The 18,182-nt window shown below is 45.1% G+C and overlaps 1 protein-coding gene across 4 annotated transcripts in view; it reads right to left on the bottom strand.

Annotated features, from left to right (window-relative positions):
* The window catches only part of usp54a (ubiquitin specific peptidase 54a), a 100,845-nt gene extending 88,635 nt beyond the window's left edge, over positions 1-12,210 (bottom strand). For 2 of the 4 annotated variants that reach the window (XM_088636072.1, XM_088636078.1), the window contains exon 1: positions 11,936-12,210. The gene's annotated coding sequence lies outside the window, so the exon portion shown is untranslated. Of the gene's footprint in view, positions 1-6,633; positions 6,738-11,706; positions 11,912-11,935 lie in introns of those variants that run through there. The other 2 variants (XM_088636079.1, XM_088636074.1) reach the window with 2 other exon arrangements.
* Between the last annotated feature and the right edge of the window lie 5,972 nt (positions 12,211-18,182).

Genomic DNA, 18,182 nt, shown 5'->3' with positions numbered 1-18,182 from the left:
TGTCTTTTCCGCGAGCTCACAAAAATCACAAGAATCACAAAAATCACAAAAACACAAAAATCACAAAATTGAGGTTATGAAAATAAGGTTACATAATCATAGATGTAATAGAAATTTAATAAAACTCAATATGAGTAGAGCTGCTTTGTGTCCATGGTGTATGCAATACATACAGTACAAGTAGTGCGGTGATGCTGAATACAGTGAAAACTGTGTGTCCATGTATCCATTACAGGTGATTTGCTAAAGGAGCTGCAGGTTGGCTATTTAGCAGTCTTATTGCCTGGAGGTAGAAGCTCTTCCGTAGTCTGTTGGACTAGGACCGAATGCTTCAGTACCGTTTACCGGACTGTAGGTGGGAAAACAGTTTGTGACCGGGATGACTGGGGTCCTTGAGAATGGACCTGGCCTTATTCAGACATCTAGCTGAGTAGATATCCTGGATGTTAGGTAGCTCACAGCCGGTAATGAGCTGCACTGACTTCACCACCCTCTGCAGTACTTTGCGATCCCGGGCGGAGCAGTTCCTATACCTGGCAGTGATGCAACCAGTCAGGATGCTCTCAATAGTGCACCTGTAGAAGTTGGCCTGGATATGTGATGGCACGCCAAACCTCTTTAGCCTACAGAAAAAGAATAGGCACTGCTGTGCTGTTTTGACCACGGTGTTTGTGTGGTGGGTCCAGTTTAAGTGCTCTGAGATGTTAACTCCCAGGAACTTTAAACTGCTGACCCTCTCCACTGCAGTCCCATTGATGTAGATAGGTGTGTGATCTCCTCCCTGGTGTTTTCTATAGTCCACAATCATCTCCTTAGTCTTACTGATGTTCAGAGAGAGGTTGTTCTCCTGGCACCATGCTGCCAGGGTTTCAACCTCCTCCCTGTACGCAGACTCTTCACCATCTGTGATCAGGCCGACGACTGTTGTATCGTCCGCAAACTTAATGATGGAGTTTGAGTTATGCCTGGCGACACAATCATGGGTAAATAAGGAGTAGAGGACAGGACTAAGCACGCAGCCTTGGGGGGCTCCAGTGTTTAGAGTCAGGGTAGAGGATATGTTGGTGCCCACCCTCACCACCTGCGGACGTTCCGTCAAGAAGTCCAGGATCCAGTTACAGAGGGAGGTGTTCAGTCCCAGGTCCTGGAGCTTGATGACACGCTTTACAGGCACTATGGTATTGAATGCTGAGCTGTAATCAATAAACAGCATTCTCACATATGTTCCTTTCTTATCCAGGTGTGAGAGGGCAGTATGGAGGGCAGTGGCAATAGAATCTTCTGTTGACCTGTTGAAAAGAAGCACTAAACAAGGACTATACAAATTCTTCTTCTTGCTTAAATTATACTTAATGCAGTAATATGCAGTAAGTTCTCTTTTTATTTCAGGACCAGAGAATTTCTGTGTACAACATGAAGTGCCACTCACAGACAACCAGAAGAAGCCTAATTGGTCTTTTTGTGAACGGAAGGCCACTGACCTCCACACAAACATAGCTGACATTTTTTGTTCTTTTTCTTTTCTCTGCGTCTCAATAGCCTATGCGCACCAAATGTCATCCTATATTACCTAGAGAAAGGTCAGTGCATAAAAATGAACACCAGTGAAGCTCTAGGGAGTTACTTTAGCATTTTCAAGTTAAAATCTGGTTTAATGGGCTTTTTATTAATATTAAGGATGTTCAGCCTATTAACAGACCCTGGGTATTAAACACAAGACCTACTTATCTTTAAAGTGTTAATGCATTAAAAGGCCCAGCCATTCCCCCAACCTAATTTTATTAAATTATTAAACAGAGGTTTGACACAGAGTAGCTGTCTGTCATCTGTCACAATCTATCCCCGTTTGAGCCCTGGAGGATTATTTTTTAAATCTGTTTTATCCCCTAATCCTACCAGTTAATCAGCAGGGCTCCACAGACCTGGACTATAATGACTATCAGAAATGTCTCAGTTTCATAGTTTTGTTGTGACCCATAACATTAAAGTGATTATTTTCATATATCTCTTTTACATTGAAACATTTTATCACAGAAAATTCCAAACAGATCTCAACTGCAAGCATTGTTTTTGACACAGAAAAGGACATAGTACCAAAATGTAAGGGCACAACCAGAGCCTTACCGTTCTCCACAAAACACTTTACTGAGGAGAATACCAAATAACCTACGATTTTGCAATGATGTACAAAAGCAGTTACACACAATATGGTGAAAAGAATGACCAAACAACAGGTTAAAGATTAAACAGGGGGCACTTCTATACACAAAAGGCTGTGGGGGTATGGGAGTAACATGCTTCCCAGCCATGTTGTTGAAGCCAATACTGTTTTCTTAAAACAGCTGGCTGAGTTCTGACGATTAATTAGCTACTAACTACCGAACGAAATGGCCTACTCTAGTACTGTAACATTTCTTATGTTCTAACGGCTCATAGGTCCTGGGTCTCAGCCTGGGGTCCCCACCCAAGTGGAGTTTGCATGTTCTCCCCACATATGTGTGGGAATGTTGATACTGTAGGTGTTCCAGTCTCCATCTCTAAATAAAAGCTTAGCCTGGACCCTTATCAAGAATAAATGCCTGATGAGGATGGAAGTTGTTGGTTTTTTTACAAAATCTGTCTTTGGAAGAAGCCCTAGCTCAGAGCTCTGAGAGTTCAACAACAAAAAGAAAACAGGGCGGCACAACAGGAGCCCGATGCTGCTGTGTTTCTGTCTGCTCTGTTTCATGCGTGGTGCTGTATAATATATCTGTGCCAAGGCTGCTCAGTTGACTCACTTGTGTAGATCCACATTCCTATTACAAAGTAAGAGAGGCCTACACAGCTATTCCACTGGAGAGGACAGGTTAGGCAGTGAGCTGTGATACAATGTACATACACTACGTTTACTGTGCTGTGGGTCTAACTGTTAGATTCTGTGTGCATTTAATTGTCCGTAAACAGGTTAAATTTCAAACATTGTGTTGTTTATCCCTGTTATAATTTAAGCAATACAAAACAAAGCAATAGCAATGCTATCAGCTAATGGATTTTTCTCTCCCGTTTAATTAAAAGCCAGGCTCATTATATCATTGAGAGCTAAGAATAGGCCTGAAACTGTGTCAGAAAAACAGAGAGGAGAGGAGAGGGAAGGGTAGGTCAGCTTGGTAAAGACTGGTGATCAATCTCGTTTCTCTCTAAATCTAAATCTAAATCTTTTCTTTCTGAATACATTGTTCCAAAAACCAGAGCAGGTCCCTTTGCTGAGATTCTGACCCATTTCGATACGCTAGAAGTGATGAAGAAGCTAGAAGCTCACTCCTTCTCTTGATCTGGTGTCCATGGGGGTGTAATGGGTAAAAAGGGCACAAGTAAAGAACTTTGGGATCCTTTGGGAGGAAAATGCTATATACCAGTAATAACTATGATTATTATTGTCTCAGCATCACTGGGGTTGGCTTGGGATCGCTAGGCTCCCAGCTCAACACTCCTACTGATAATGCCACAAACCAGAGAGACCCAGCAGACCACACTGGTCCAAGGGAATCTCAACTCATCAAACCTTGGGCATCTCTTAAACCATCCACTCAACAGAAGAGCAGTATAAATGATAGGCTTCAGTATTAAATTAGGATGTCTTTTTAATCCGTGTGGCTGTTGGCTACATTAGAAGTGCCTTAGCATGCTGGCTTGCAGCTCTTTTTCACAGTTAATATGTGCTGAAGAAGACCTGTCACTTTCAAGCAACACATTTCTCTAAGAAAAGCACATGTGCCTTCACCAGAGGCATCAGATTGAAGGGAGCGGGCCCCCAGGTCCCATCTACAGAGGCAGGTCTTGGAGAGTCTCAGAGTCGACTGATCCCTGCAGGACACTGGCTCTTGACTAAGTAGGTTCTCACCCTCATTACCTACAACAAACTAGGACCACTTTCATAGTCCTGCATAAGAAAATGACTGGGGTTATTATGTTGACAAATCGTTTACAATGCGGAGAAGCAATCAGACAAAATGTTACGCTGTATGATCAAAAGTGTAGAATTTAAATCAATCATGTAAATCATGTAATAGTTAGGCCTCATTAAGAATATTGTGTACAATTTTGGTGACCATGTTATACTGTAGAAAACATACACTGCTGCTCTGGAATCCCTCATTGAAATCTCCTACACTGAAAACAGTCTTGAACACAGAAGACTTTAAGGAGACCTGAAGCAAGTATTCAAAATTCTCAAAGGCATCAACAAAGTCAAACCCGCAGACTTATTCAGAATGAACAGTGAAAAACAAACCAGTGTATACAAAAGAAAACTACATGGAAGTGCATTTAAAACCAAGAATAGGAGATAGTTCTTTACATAAAGAGTTGTGGGATTGTGGAACAAGTTTATGCTGCCCAGCCACCATGTTGTAGACTCCAATACTCTGGCTTCTTCAAGAAACAGCTGATTGAGATCCTGGAAAATGGGCCAGATGGACCAATTGGCCTCTCTCCTTTGTTACCCATCTTATGCTCTTTTTTCTCCTACCACGTGCTGCTTGCATCCTGTATATTTGGTTTTCACACCATAAAAAAAACTGATCTAAAAAATATGTCCTTCTTTTTGCAGACACATGGGGACATGAACAAGACTCACATTGTAATGGCACATAGATTTCATAAAATTTGAGCTGAAATATCCATCCACAATTCAAAAGCCTACACAATAGCTCACAAAGCTGAAATGGATCAAACTGCGTTAAGTAATAGACGATCAACCAGAACAACAGAAGAGGTGGCAATCTGTATCCATCCATTTTCTAACTGCTTCTTCCCGTTCAGGGTCGCAGGGGAGCCAGAGACAATCCCAGCAAGCAACTGGCGGATGGGATGTCAGTCCATCGCAGGGCACACGCAGACACAAACACGTACACACTCACACCAGGGCCAATTTTCTCACAAGCCAATTAACCTACTAGTATGTCTTTGGACTGTAGGAGGAAATAGGAGTACCAGAGGAAACCCACTTGAACACAGGGAGAACATACAAACACCATGCAGATAGCGCACCAGAAATTAAACCCAAGGACACCAGCGCTTCAAGGCAGCAATGCTAACCACTGCGCAACCAAGTCACCCAGTGGCAATCTCTGTAGTATCAAAGTAGCTTGTCCTCCATTTACTATAAAACCTAACTAAGCAGTCTGCATATGTCTACATATCACATTTCGCATATGTTTCTGAAGAGGCATAACAGCATGTACATTTTAATTTGTTTGAAAAGAGGAGGTGGTCAATCACTTTGTCAAAGAAGGATGAAACTGTGCTCTGCACCCAGTGTCACACAAGCTTTCCACATTTCTGACTAGTGCCTCAGAGTGCCAACAGCTGCATGCAGTTTTCCTTTTAATTTGGGACTGAAATGTTTAATAAAGCACATGACCTGCTTAGCGCAGGATTACCCAGTATGCTGTTTTTGCATGATTGAAAATCTCTGCTGTGCACCAGAGGGGATGAGACTGTCATACCTTCCTGGTGTTTAAATATTCAAGACACAACAAACGCAAAAACACAGCCATCATACAGGCTTGTCAGAATCCTGCTCCTACTACACCATCCACAGAGATTCCTAATGTCACTGGGCGTCATTCGGCACTGGGGATTACTGTTCCGAACATGACATGTTGTTGATACTGTCATCTGTCATTCTGTCTGTGGTCTACCACATTCCTTCTTGGTCTTTGTAATTCTCTAGGCCACCATAAAGGTATACAAATTAACTCACAAACATGGACTCACAGCAAGAATATCTACAGGGGATCTTTTTACATTTAAAACACTTGCTCTTTTCCCACCTTTAGGCACAAATTTAGAAAATTCAACTTTTTTGACCAAAGAGTACTCTTACCCCCCAGGGGAGCCAGAGACACTGGAGGGAGCCCCCAAAATCTGCCAGAAAAGGGGTCAGGTAAGTTAGATAAGTGTTTATCTCAAATACACCTCCCAGGATGTCAGTCTAGTTTTTTTCTCCTGCCAATTGCTACATATTTTTCTGGCTTTGGATACAGTTTTCCTATCAGTTTACCCTGCCTTTTCTGCATTTTGCTGTGCTGGACTGTGGTAATAATATGATCTAGCATGTGGATAGCAGCAACGCCGCACAGCTCCAAGACAAAAACAAGGAAGATTGTGGTGTTATCATAATCTGGTGCAGTGAAGCACACAAATGGCAGCTGGTGTCAAATGTAGAGGAAAAAGTACAACATTCACATGCAAACTCACCACTGGGGAAGATTTCCATATGGCAGGAGGCATGTTTATAGACTATATGATAGCAGTCATAAGCAGGACTGTACAGTGCAGCAGGAGAGTCTGTCATAATGATCTCATTCATAACTCTCTTCAATAAAAAAGCCTCACCTCAAAAAGAGCTGTAAAGAACAAATCTAACAGATGGGTTTATAAGTCAAATACAATTCCTTGAGTCAATATATTGCTTTTACTTTAAGACAATTTTACATGTTAGAGGGGACCCAGTTCATCCAACACTGAAGTCCAGCACCCACCTGGGTGACAGACTGCAGCCCCACTGTACACATCAGATGGGCAGGTTATTAAAACCCACCACTACACCCTCAGATCTCCTCACCCTTATAAAATAACAGTGATTCTTACCTCACCTCTCCATCCCAGGACAGGCTGGTCCCACTGTTAACACAACTGAAGGGGGTGGGTGGGACACGGGAACGCCCTCCTCCCCAGTGGGGCAGGGCTGGTGCCTGTAATCAAGCCAGTGATTAATGGAACCCTGCAACGGAACAGCTAGGTAACCCCTCTTTCACACAAACCCAGAGATCCACCATGGGAGGAGCCCCGCCGAGCCCTGGATATCCAGGGAAAGCAAGGAACGGCGGTACACGCTGCAAGGCCATGGCAAGGGAAAACACAGGAAATCGTCAAGAGTTACAGCCAAAAGTACTTTACCACAATATACCAAATATTCACATGCTCCGTCTTTTATAGTCCCAAATATACGGACCCATAACCTGCATAAACATTTTCCTTTGCACAGTCTATTAAAGGTTTCAAAGGGAAATGAGGTCTGTGGCACCCCCACAGTGCAGAGAAAAACTCAGGGCCCTTTTCTTGCTAACTTATTTGTATTACAAATAATAGGCATGATTACACTTAACACAGCCAGCTGCAGCTAATCTGCGTTTTCTCAGCATTGGATTGTTTGGGCCGTGGAAATCCGAAAATGAAAAAATGAAAAAAAAACTAATCTGACCTCAGCTTTGATGTGTGAACAGAGAACAGCGAGACTTGTATCTCAGGAAGCCCTGTCTCACAGTGTGGTTTATTTGAGTTAGCATTGTCTTACAGAAGCGTTCAGTTCCTGCGCCAGGCCAACAGGAGACAGAGTGCCTGGCCGAGGTGCCATCTCACCTTTGTCTGAACCCATCTCACAATTTATGTGACAACTGGCGCAAAACTCTGGCACCCAAAACATCTACCTGTTTCACAGTGGCGGGTAATAGACTCGAAATGGGAGGTGTCACGTTGACACATTCTCCTTTTTTTAAATAGGGGTTTCTTCTCAAGGCTTCTTAATTCAACTTGTCATTAAACTTACACAGGTGCATATTATAGTGAAAAGTGTTTCTCATTAGTCACTCAGTTCAGTATATAAATAGAACAGAAGATAAGACAATAGACAGTAACACAATAACAATAACAGTGTAATAACATAACATGTAATCAAAACTGTCCAAATACGCAAACAGAGAAAAGAATACAACAAGGGGTCAAAACAGAAACACATCCACAAGAATTACACACATTTTACAGTCACTGAAAAGGAATTTGCTGACTATGTTAGTTCACAGAATGCCATAACTTGGCATTGAAAATATGGTCCATCTGAATATAAACAGCCCTTTCAAAGTGTAAAGGAGATGTGGCACAGGACCGGTGAGTCACTGTGATCTGTGCGAATCACTGTGCAGGTAATTAATACGACAGTCATGTGCCAGCTTTTTCTGAGTGCAGCTTTGAACACATCCTGCCAGCAATGGAAGGAACAGAGTGTGCACTCCCACACATCCCAGAATTCTTACCCTCCGCCTCTTTGAAATTGACATGGATATGATACAAAGGGCAAAACACTCTTCAGAGAATACTATCAGGCCAGTTAGCCTTACATTTCAGCATAAATATTACACTGAGCTTGTTTGATTATTAGTAACTTATTGATCAGACAACCTCATCAACACATTCTTAAAATAAGCCATGGTATCATCTTCAGTACCATGGCTGGCTAGTTTGTTCCATACTTCCACAACCCTTTGTGTAAAGAATTCCTACCAAATCTCGGTTTTAAATGCACTTTCACGTAGTTTCCACATATGTGCTCATAGTTTTCTTCTGTTGGAGACTAAAAGGGTTCAGTTCCTTCAGCCTGTAAGTGAAAGACAATCCCAAATTAGTCCGAACTATGAAGTGAAAACTACTTTTCTAAATAAAAGCTTAGCATTTAATTCGAGACACTCTAAAAGACTTCACATTATCAGATTTTTCTTCCCTCTCTCGGTTAGTGAATCCTTTTCTTTCTCTTTTTCCTGTGAGGAACTGAATGATCAATACAGAATCATGCCGGGGGTTTTCACATTTTAATCATATATGACCTCAGCTGGGGTACATCTAACTGGACTAAATAGTCAAATAATAGTTTCATGTAGCTGGGTTGAGTGGGAAGGGGGGAGGAGACAAGCAAACATCTGGAATGAGAATGACAACCTCCACTGAAGCTGACACACCTGCAGACAAGAGCTCTCGTCCATAATGCAGGGGGCTTATTGTCCAATCACCATTGACAGAGAACTTTGGAAACACATCTGCCCCACAATCAGTGCTCAAAAGGCTCGTGGAGTCACGTCCCACGGACAGATGTTTTCTTCACAGAGAGCTCGCCCCCTCGCTGCCCTCCCCTCCTGGCCAGCCTCTCTCTGACAGCGCCAGGCTAGAGCCTGAGCTGAGGTGCCTAGCAACATGGCAATTTACTCAGCCCAGCCTTGTACAGAACAATCTGGCTGCTCACCTGGCGTCGGCCCCCCCACTCCTGCGCCCTGCGCCCAGCACCCTGCTCCGTGCTGCAGCTCGCCAACGAGAGAGGAAAGGCACTCATGCACAGGCTCTGCCTCGGACCCGCCCAGTACTTTACCAGAATGGCCCCAGTCACAGGCTGAAGGAAAGCACGGTGGGCAGTGGGAGGGGACAGCCGCCATGACACAGAGGCACAACGACCGCTGAATCTGGAGACTGCGGCACAATACCGAGGAGAGTGTGACGTTGTCTGACATAGTGCACAAGGACCCCAGTTGTGCAGCAGGACAGGCGTTTGCTCAAGCTCAGTCACATCTATTTCACAGAGCAGGCTGGGCAATCAGCCTTCCATCCATGTTAGAAAAATCTATAACTGACATACAGTAGTAAAGGGGCTTAACTGCAGCTTCAGAATCACATTATGTAACAAGTGCAGCTTGTACCAAACAATAAAGTCCAGAGGAAGGTTTCCAAATTGCCAGGCTCACGGTTTCTATCTCACATGCTGACACCCTGCTCTCCTCCAAGCAGGAATCCCTGTGAATATGAAGACAAGGCCTGTTTAGTGGCTCTGCCGCACTGATACAGTAGGCCAGGTCAGGAGGAGATACCGTTATCAACAGTTACGGCATGTCCCCTGGTTAAAGCACAGCACTGTGCAAAACAGCACAGGGGAAAAGGACACTAGCACAAGAGAAACAAATACCATATTGAGAAAAACATAGTATGACCTACAAATTATCAAGCACTTTTGCCGTGGTGAATGTTTACAAGAGCACTTTGTTCATAAGAGTTGGGGTGTTAATCTCAGTGTGCTGGCTATAATCCACCCTGGAGCTATACAATCCAGCCTCTCTAAAGATGCCCCTTAATTCAGATGGTAAAGCAGGCTCCCACTCCCCAGTCTCTCTCTCTCCCTGATCTGCTGTGCAGTGGGGCTGCTGTGTGTCACCCAGGTCGGGCTGCACTGCAGCTGGGGAATAATTAAGGTCCCTTTCTATAGGTAAAGCACTTTGGGATCCTTAAAATGAAAAGCTGTATATGCAGAGGCAATTATTCAGTCTTCATTATGACATCCTAGTCCTACTCTCATTTTAAATGCATTACTTTTGAGCTCCATATCAGCGAAACAAATTATACACAATCGCTACACAATAAAAGGCACACACCAGAAATATTTTAAAACAATTAAACAGCAAAGTGCCGCAGCATCTCGTACAACGGTTAACTACAGTATGTATAACTCATGGCTGACTCAAATCAGCATTTAACCGCACGAACTCGATTAAAAGAAACACAGTAAACAAAACAAAGGAAGTATTTTGGAAACTACTCGGGAATTGTTTCGCTTGTTTACTTAGTACAACAGCCAACCAAGCAGGTCGCAGTAATTTAATTAAAAAGGTTAAACGACCCGTCACTCTCCTGCAGCCTACGAGGCACCGCCGTTAGTCCCACAGTTGCCATAGCAAACCTCGTGACACCGCACGTTCTTGACTCGTCGTTTCTGATGCTCCAGCCCGCAGCCACAGGCAAGCGGACACTGGGCGATCTGTTTTAACAAAGATTACAAAGCTACTAACGAGACTGACTTTATTTTGCCTAATCGTATTTTTTTATATGAGGGCAGAGAAAGCGGATCCACAAAGCTAAAAAAGTCAGTAGCGTATTTGTTTTCAGATGTGGCTGTTTTATCAATCCGGAAAGTTTTGAAAACTCTGTAAAAGACGAAATCCAATCCCGCGTGTCGCAAAACAAAAGCATTGCAATAATACGGTCAAGGGAGTTAGCTTTATAGAGTACTAGCAGAGCAGAACAGTTCTTAAATACGTCAGCAGCTCAAGTACAGTACTGGGCCAGTATCATCCTTACAGTCAGGAGCAGTGTCAGGCCGAAACACAGCAAAAGGCAGTTCTTGCTCATTACCGGGAATAACCGTGTATCAGAAACCGTTATCGATTTCCCTCAGGATAAACGCACATTTATGGTTGTTTAAGGAACGTACGTCCGAAGACAAAGTTTAATTTATGAAGTGAAGGGGTGGACCGCTGACGTCAGCCCATCAGCACAAATGAGTGTTTACATCCCAGCTATTACAAACACAGGAGGAGTCGAGCCACTGTCCGTTCAGCGGCGTCACTGCTGGTCAGCACCCCCGATCACCCCGATCCTACGGAGATACAGTCGTGTCACGGCGAAACACGCAGCGCGCTGCGGGGCACGGGACGCAGGACAGCCATGCGGTGCGCAGTTTCATCAACTACAGCAAAGGACTACGCCATAAACCGCCAGCAAGACCCAGGATACTCCACAGGCCGACAACTGTCCATGCAATCAAAAAATCCCTATTCCTAACTGCAACGAAACACACATTCTCTGGGTAAATATATAGAAATAAGACTAATAGGTCCTGTGTCCTAAGAGCACGCATTAAGTCTCGCAATGATGCATATTATTTAATTTCTAAATTAACCTGTAAGAAAAAAATCGCTTAATTACACATTTGACATCTATTATTCCGATGTTTGGCTTAATCTTTAAAGCCAAGCTAAACTAGATAGCCGTCTATCGGGACTGGCGCTGCATGTGGGTTACCCACAGATGGAAGCGGGCAATCGTTGATAGCTTTAACTCGCTGATACCTACTGCGTAGCGCTCACTCGCTCACACAGCATCTTCAGACGCCAGTGGCACAGGCATCAGGCGCTAATGTCATTCTCAGTCTGTCTCCCGTGCACTTGTCCCACAGTTTATCCCACTGTGCTGATGTTCGTCCTAGCATGACATTCGTAAGTCTAGCCAAAACACAGCCTCCCCCAGCTCTCTGGTTAGTTTTGTCGTAGTTAAGCGGGCTAAGAAGAGCCTCTGTACTCACCTCGCACTCGCGCTGGAGCCCCCGCGCATTGCCGACCCCCCGCTGCCCGAAAGGACTCGGGTGCAATAATCACCGCCGCGCAGCCCTCACCCGCCAGCGTCACCCAGCGCTGCAGCCAAGGCAACCGCCTCTCGCGAGATCTGCGCGCCCGGGCCCGGGAGAGAGAGAGGCGCTGCGCGTGAGTTACTCCCTCCGGTCTAAAGCGTGAGCGATGCTGTGTGTGAGATCGGTGTATCTCACACGCAGCCCCTCGCTCCGTCATAAGTGGTGGTGTACTGTATATCGTGGTTCCAGAAAGTAGCAATATCATTTGGAGCGGGGGAGTCTCTAGTCAAAACGCCTGTACTGTAATGTAATAAATCAGGGTGCGTAGTGAAATATGAAATCCAAGGGTTTGCAGCCATTTCTGGATGGAAGACGGCTTTTAAAGACATTACTCTGAATAAGGATGTGGTTTAATCCTATTACAATTGAAGTGTGTACTTCCTGTAAACAATCCTGCTGACTGCAGTATCGAGCATGACTTGACGCCCCTGTGAGATGGTGAATTTCAGGCGCTGCTTGGGATGAAAAGTTCTCTCTTGACCCCCACTGGTTGTCTGGCTGACCCCCTGAAATGGACTCTCTGGTTGCAGATCTCTGAGAATGTTACAGCTGAAGTTTCCCCAGAGTCGAAATTTACTCACTTGTGGGAAAAATCTGTGCTTTGGGCCATTTTCAACTGATACATAACTGTAATCCTTCTGTCCCAAACTCGCACATTCCTCCAAAGTCTGAAACATTGAACATCTGTTTTAAATTTGTACTGTTTCAATGCTATATGAGGAATAATTTTAGAAAAAATGCACACGAAAATTCTTTAAAAAATACATAACATACATAACACCTCCTCGGGTGATGCGGCGGGGTGCACCCGGGTTGTGCATGCGCCGCCGGGCAGGCTGGGAGTTATGGCACCAGGGGCCTGGGGATCACCTTGAGAGTGACCACTAGGTAATTCTGCTCATGTAAATAATCCCAATCGCATTTGTGTAAACAGCAGTTTAGTGTTTGCCTGTATTATTCTCTGTTATTGTCCCTTAATGTGTAACCACTCTGACACTGCCTTTGTGTTCCATTTATCACCCTAGTGTATGTGTCATCACTGAGTGTGAGTTGTGGCAGAATGGGTGGTAGACTTAAACCAGATTCTCAGGCCGGTAGGTAGACCCCCTGTAGTACAGCTCATAGTGCTGTTTTTGCTCCTGCCTGTGCCAGGTGGGTCCCAGCAAAGCTGTGTGTTTAATGCCTTTGCTGCTGCAGATCCCACTCATTGTTTGGGTAGAAAACGGAGAGCCAGGTCCAGGCCATTTCCTTCCCCAGTGTCAGGGAAGCTGGAGTGCACCCTGTAGACTCCTGGACTGTAGTTTGGTATGCTCACAGTGTGAGGGGGAGGTGGTAGTCACAGTCCTGCTGGTGCTGGGAGACCAGGGTGGCCAGATGGGTGGAGAGCAGTTGGTTAAAGCATTCCACTAACCCATCGCTCCGGGGATGCTGCAGAGTGGTCCGCCTATTGTTGATCCCCAGGCTCTGGCACACCCTGGCGAAAACCTGGGACTCAACGTCCTGTCGACAGAGCCCCCGATAGAAATGCCATAGGGTTTTTGCTGAGCCGAAGTGCCCCACACCCATCTGGCCATGCACCGCTTGGCCCATCTGCATCCCGCCAGAACGCATGGCTCACGCCAAGCGGAGCGCGGCCAAGGAGAAGATCAGGGAGGTGGCCACAGCAGGGGTGATCGAGCCCTCCGCAAGCCCGTGGTCTGCCCCGGTCATGTTGGTCCAGAGGAAGGGCGGCTCGTGGAGGTTCTGTGTCAATTACCGATAGCTGAATGGGGTCATCCGGAAGCACTCCTATCCCCTGCTGAGGATAGACGCCCTGGACTACATCTCCGGGTCGACCTGGTTTAACTCCCTCGACCTCCACTGCGGCTGCTCGCAGGTATCGCTCGTTCCCGACGCTCGCCTGAAGATGGCCTTTTCCATCAGCCGAGGCCTCTGGCAGTTCACTGTCATGCCGTGCGGTCTGTGCAACGCCCCGGCAACCTTCAAGCAGCTGATGGAGCGGATGCTGGCGTCGATCCCGAGGAGCCAGTGCGTTGTCTACCTGGACGACCCGATTGTCCCTGCTGCGAGCTTCGACCAGGCCCTGCCAAACCTCCAGACAGTGTACCCTGGTGGACCTGGCCTTCGGTTCTCCACCTGGGGACGAGCCGGTACCGCCGGCCAGACCAGACTATGAGTAGGACCACCGGCAGCAAATGCGTCAGGTACACAGCTTTGCCCGGACCCACCCGACACAAGCGGGAGTCTAGTAGAAGCAGTACTACGACCTGTACTGCAGAGGGCCTGCCTACGGGCCTGGGGACCTGGTCTGGGTCTATAACCCGTGCAGCAGCAAAGGCCTCAGCCCTCAGGTGGTGCCGTCATGGGAGGGGTCCAGCCAGGTCCTGGGTCGGTGGGTGAGGTCTCCTACCGGGTCTGGTTGTGAAAGTGGGGGAGGGTGGTGGTCCTGCACTGGGACTGCGTGGCACCCTATCAGGCTAGGGCAGAGGTGCCCAGGGCCAGAACTGCCCAGCGGTGGCGGGTCGCCAGCCATCACCACATCACAGTGGGCGGTCACACAGGGTTCCCCAGCAGCTTGCAGAGTGCGAGTATAGCCTGCGGGGTTTTTTCGACGTTGGTAGGACACCGCATGCTGCAGGTCGGGGCAGTGTAGCACCCTCGTCAGGTGATGAGGAGGAGGCTCACCCAGGTAGTGCATGTGCCGCAGGGCAGGCTGGGAGTTATAGCCAGGGGATGGTGCATGAGAGCAATGAGTAATGTAAATAATCCCACATTTGTGTAAACATCAGTTTAGTGTTTACCTGTGTTATTGTCTGTTGTCCTTCAATGTGTAACCACCCTGAATCTGCGTACGTGTCCCGTTTACCTCCCTGGTGTATGTGACAACTCTGAGATCAAGTTTGTCTCTGTTGTGCATAGCAGGTTGATGGAGGTTTAATAAAAGGTGCTTGTGTGTCAAACTAGAGTCTTGTCTGGTTCTTTTTTTCTGCACAAACCTGAGATTGCTACAATGTCTTTTCAAGCACCATATTAAGTTGTGCAGGAATGTGTTTTGAAATCGAGAATAAGCAGGTCATTCTACACTAATAATAATAATTGCTTACACTTATATAGCGCTTTTCTGGACACTCCACTCAAAGCGCTTTAAGGTATTTATGAGTATACTACTAATACTCTACTAATAGTTATGAGTATTTTGTGCATGCTCCAAATTATTATAAAAATAAATGATTCAGTTTATCATCTCAGAGTTCCTTTTATTACTACTTAGGCAGGCATGACTTAAGAATGAAAAGTAGAAATAAAACTTATAGTAATAACGTCTTAGTTTACATTGACCATTTTCACAGAATGCCCTAAAATATTCAGTATCGAGATGAAATAAAGGACATCAAAAGTCAGTTCATTGGGCTGTTTTGATGTACAAATCGTTATATTGAGCTACACATATACAGTAAATAGGTTTTCTATGCTATAACTTAATAATGTCATAAATAATTTACACAGCTCCCATTAAGATCATAACTGTTGAGAGGGAGCTAGTGAAATTTAAAAACTGCCTTTATGGATCCTCCTATACTTTTCTGTTTCTGTGTTGATGATCGGGAAGAGGCTTAGACGCAACCCAACGTGTGGAACCTGAGCTGTAGTCACTGTGGTTCTGGTCCATAGTGTCCCTTAGCGTCCTCTAGTGGGCAGGTTCAGCACAGACTTTACAAGGCGGCTTTCTGTAACAGCATCGTACAGCTGACGCACAGCCCTGAAAACGTGCACCTCAGCCACCAACAAGATCTTCATGATTTCAATAAAACAAATGTGTGCGGTACTACAGCCGAAGGCTGAAGTGGGACAATGCTGGGGAGTCCTCTATATCTGCACGGTGAGGGGAACCGTTTCAGGGTTCGTATTCTGCGCTTGGGTGAGGTGCCGCTCTGATTTAACACAGAAGCGTGTTAAATTTAGAAGTCCGATGCTGATGAATTTGGAATCCCGCAGGCGGGTAGTAATTTGCCAGCGAGTGCGATAAAGCCCTCTAGGAGACAGATCAGTGTCACTCTAGGCTGGGCGCGGAGAGAACAGTCTTGCGGCTGCTCAATTAAATGCCGTGATCATGATAAGTCTCTTCTGATGTGGCTTTTGACAGAACTCCGGTCTTCTCCAGATGATACGGCTCCTTTCATTAAGTTCTTATCTTTCACAATCCTAATTTAATTCCCACCAAACTACCTGAGTCAAATCAATTCAGTCATTACTAATTTTATTTAGAGGAGTTCTGCTGACGTGGCAGCAGAGGAGCGCAGTAGTTAGCGCATTGCTACCTTGCAGCACTAGGGTCCTGGGATGAATTTCAGCCCTGGGGTGCTGTCTGTGTGGAGTTTGTATGTTTTCCCGTGTTTGTGTGGGTTTTCTCTGGGTGCTCGGCTTTCCTTCCACAGTCCAAAGGCGAGCTGGTACTGTAGGTTAACTGGCTTCTGGGAAAACTGGCGCTGGAGTGAGTGAGTGTGTGTGTGTGTGTTTGTGTCTGTCTGCCCTGTGATTGACTAGCTCCCTGTTCAGGATGTGCTCTGCTTTGTCTCCATTGCTTGCTGGGATCCAGCTCCCTCGTGACCCTGAACTGGATGAAGCAGTTAGAAAATGGACGGATGGATCTGTCTGCCAGTCCTACAAGCCTGTTGTGGTTTGGCTGTCCCTCCATTTAAATCTTACAGCTGGTCTTTTCTGACAAGAGGGTTTATGACATCGTTGCATTCAGAGGCAACAAGTTTGTGGCACTCAATTGAAGATTGTCAGTTAATTAATTCAATTTAATTAAGCTTATTAATATTTAAGGGATGTTTGTTCTCTGCTCCCAAACATTGGTTTTATTGGCAGCCGCTTGAAAGTTCATGAGATTCACTGTTTTTGGAAGAACTTTAGCATCTCAGCCCATCACCAGCCAATCCTCCCTGTTTAAGACATGTAACGACAGTGGCCACACCAGCACAGTCTGTCAGGGAGTGCCATGGAAAGACTGCAGTAACCAATTGGCGCCACTAGCAACCGCCAAAGAGAGCCTCAAACACTTCAGTACTGTAGTTTCACCTAGTGTAAGCTAGTCACTTATTGTATTTTTGAGTAATGGTTTGGAATGCAAATTCTCACATTGGTGTAATTAGAGGGTTTACTTACAGTACGTATAAATGGTGTCTCATGGTAATAGTGGTGGTTGTTGAATAGTAAGGCTCTAAGCTTCTGGGAGAAGTAGAGTGAGAAGTTAAGGTATTTTGAAAGATTTAGTTGAATGCCATTATTGCTTTTAAGGTTGTACAAAACCTTTAAATTAAGCTTCCTTTACCTTTAAATCAACATTATCTGTTTTTTTTTTACGAGAACAATTCTCTGGATCCACGCTAAAAGTAGAGATTTGTCAAGTAAGACAGCAACCCCTACACCAGCACCAAACCTGTCACCCCCAAACCTTTCAGACCTGTCGCCCCCAACACAAGTCATTGCTGTCTTTTGAAAAATATGTAGAACTTTTTTTTGACTCTTTGCCTGATAATGTAGAAACTTAAACATCCGTTAAAAATACATCTGAGGATTATATATTAAGGTCAACACATTTAAATTACAGCCTCTGAAATGAAATAAATCACCCCCCATCGCTTTCAAATAAGAGCAAGGCTGAGAACAATGAGCAATGAGTGTGTCTTGTTAAGGGGATATTTCACAGTCAGCAATCTGCTAAACATGGGATCACTCCTCAGGTTGTGTGCTTCAGTGAGGTGTTGAACTAGCTGCCAAGTTAATCATTTGTTTGAGTCCATCTATGAATTTTTTAAAGGCTTCCTTATACTAAAAGTAGAGAAAACATACTGAATCCTGATAAAAGCATGTAAAAGCATGTAAAAATATAAAGTATGAAGCAGCATTTACGGATTTGTGCCAAACCAAAATATATAAAACAGAAATGTCAAAAATCATACAGTAAGTAGTACTGACAAATATAATGCAAATATTCCATACTGAATATTCATAACAGTATGGCCTTTCCCTTTTCCAAATCTCCGTGTGTGTTTTCATAATCCACTGGCTAGGAAATGGAAAAAAATTCCTTCACCTCCAAGGGAAGGGATGTGGAGCTGTTTAATGGACACAAATA

This window comes from Lepisosteus platostomus, chromosome 6 (genome assembly GCF_059453375.1).
Source record: "Lepisosteus platostomus isolate fLepPlt1 chromosome 6, fLepPlt1.hap1, whole genome shotgun sequence".
In the NCBI taxonomy this organism is placed as follows: Eukaryota; Metazoa; Chordata; class Actinopteri; order Semionotiformes; family Lepisosteidae; genus Lepisosteus; species Lepisosteus platostomus.
This window is presented reverse-complemented; position numbering and strand designations above follow the sequence as displayed.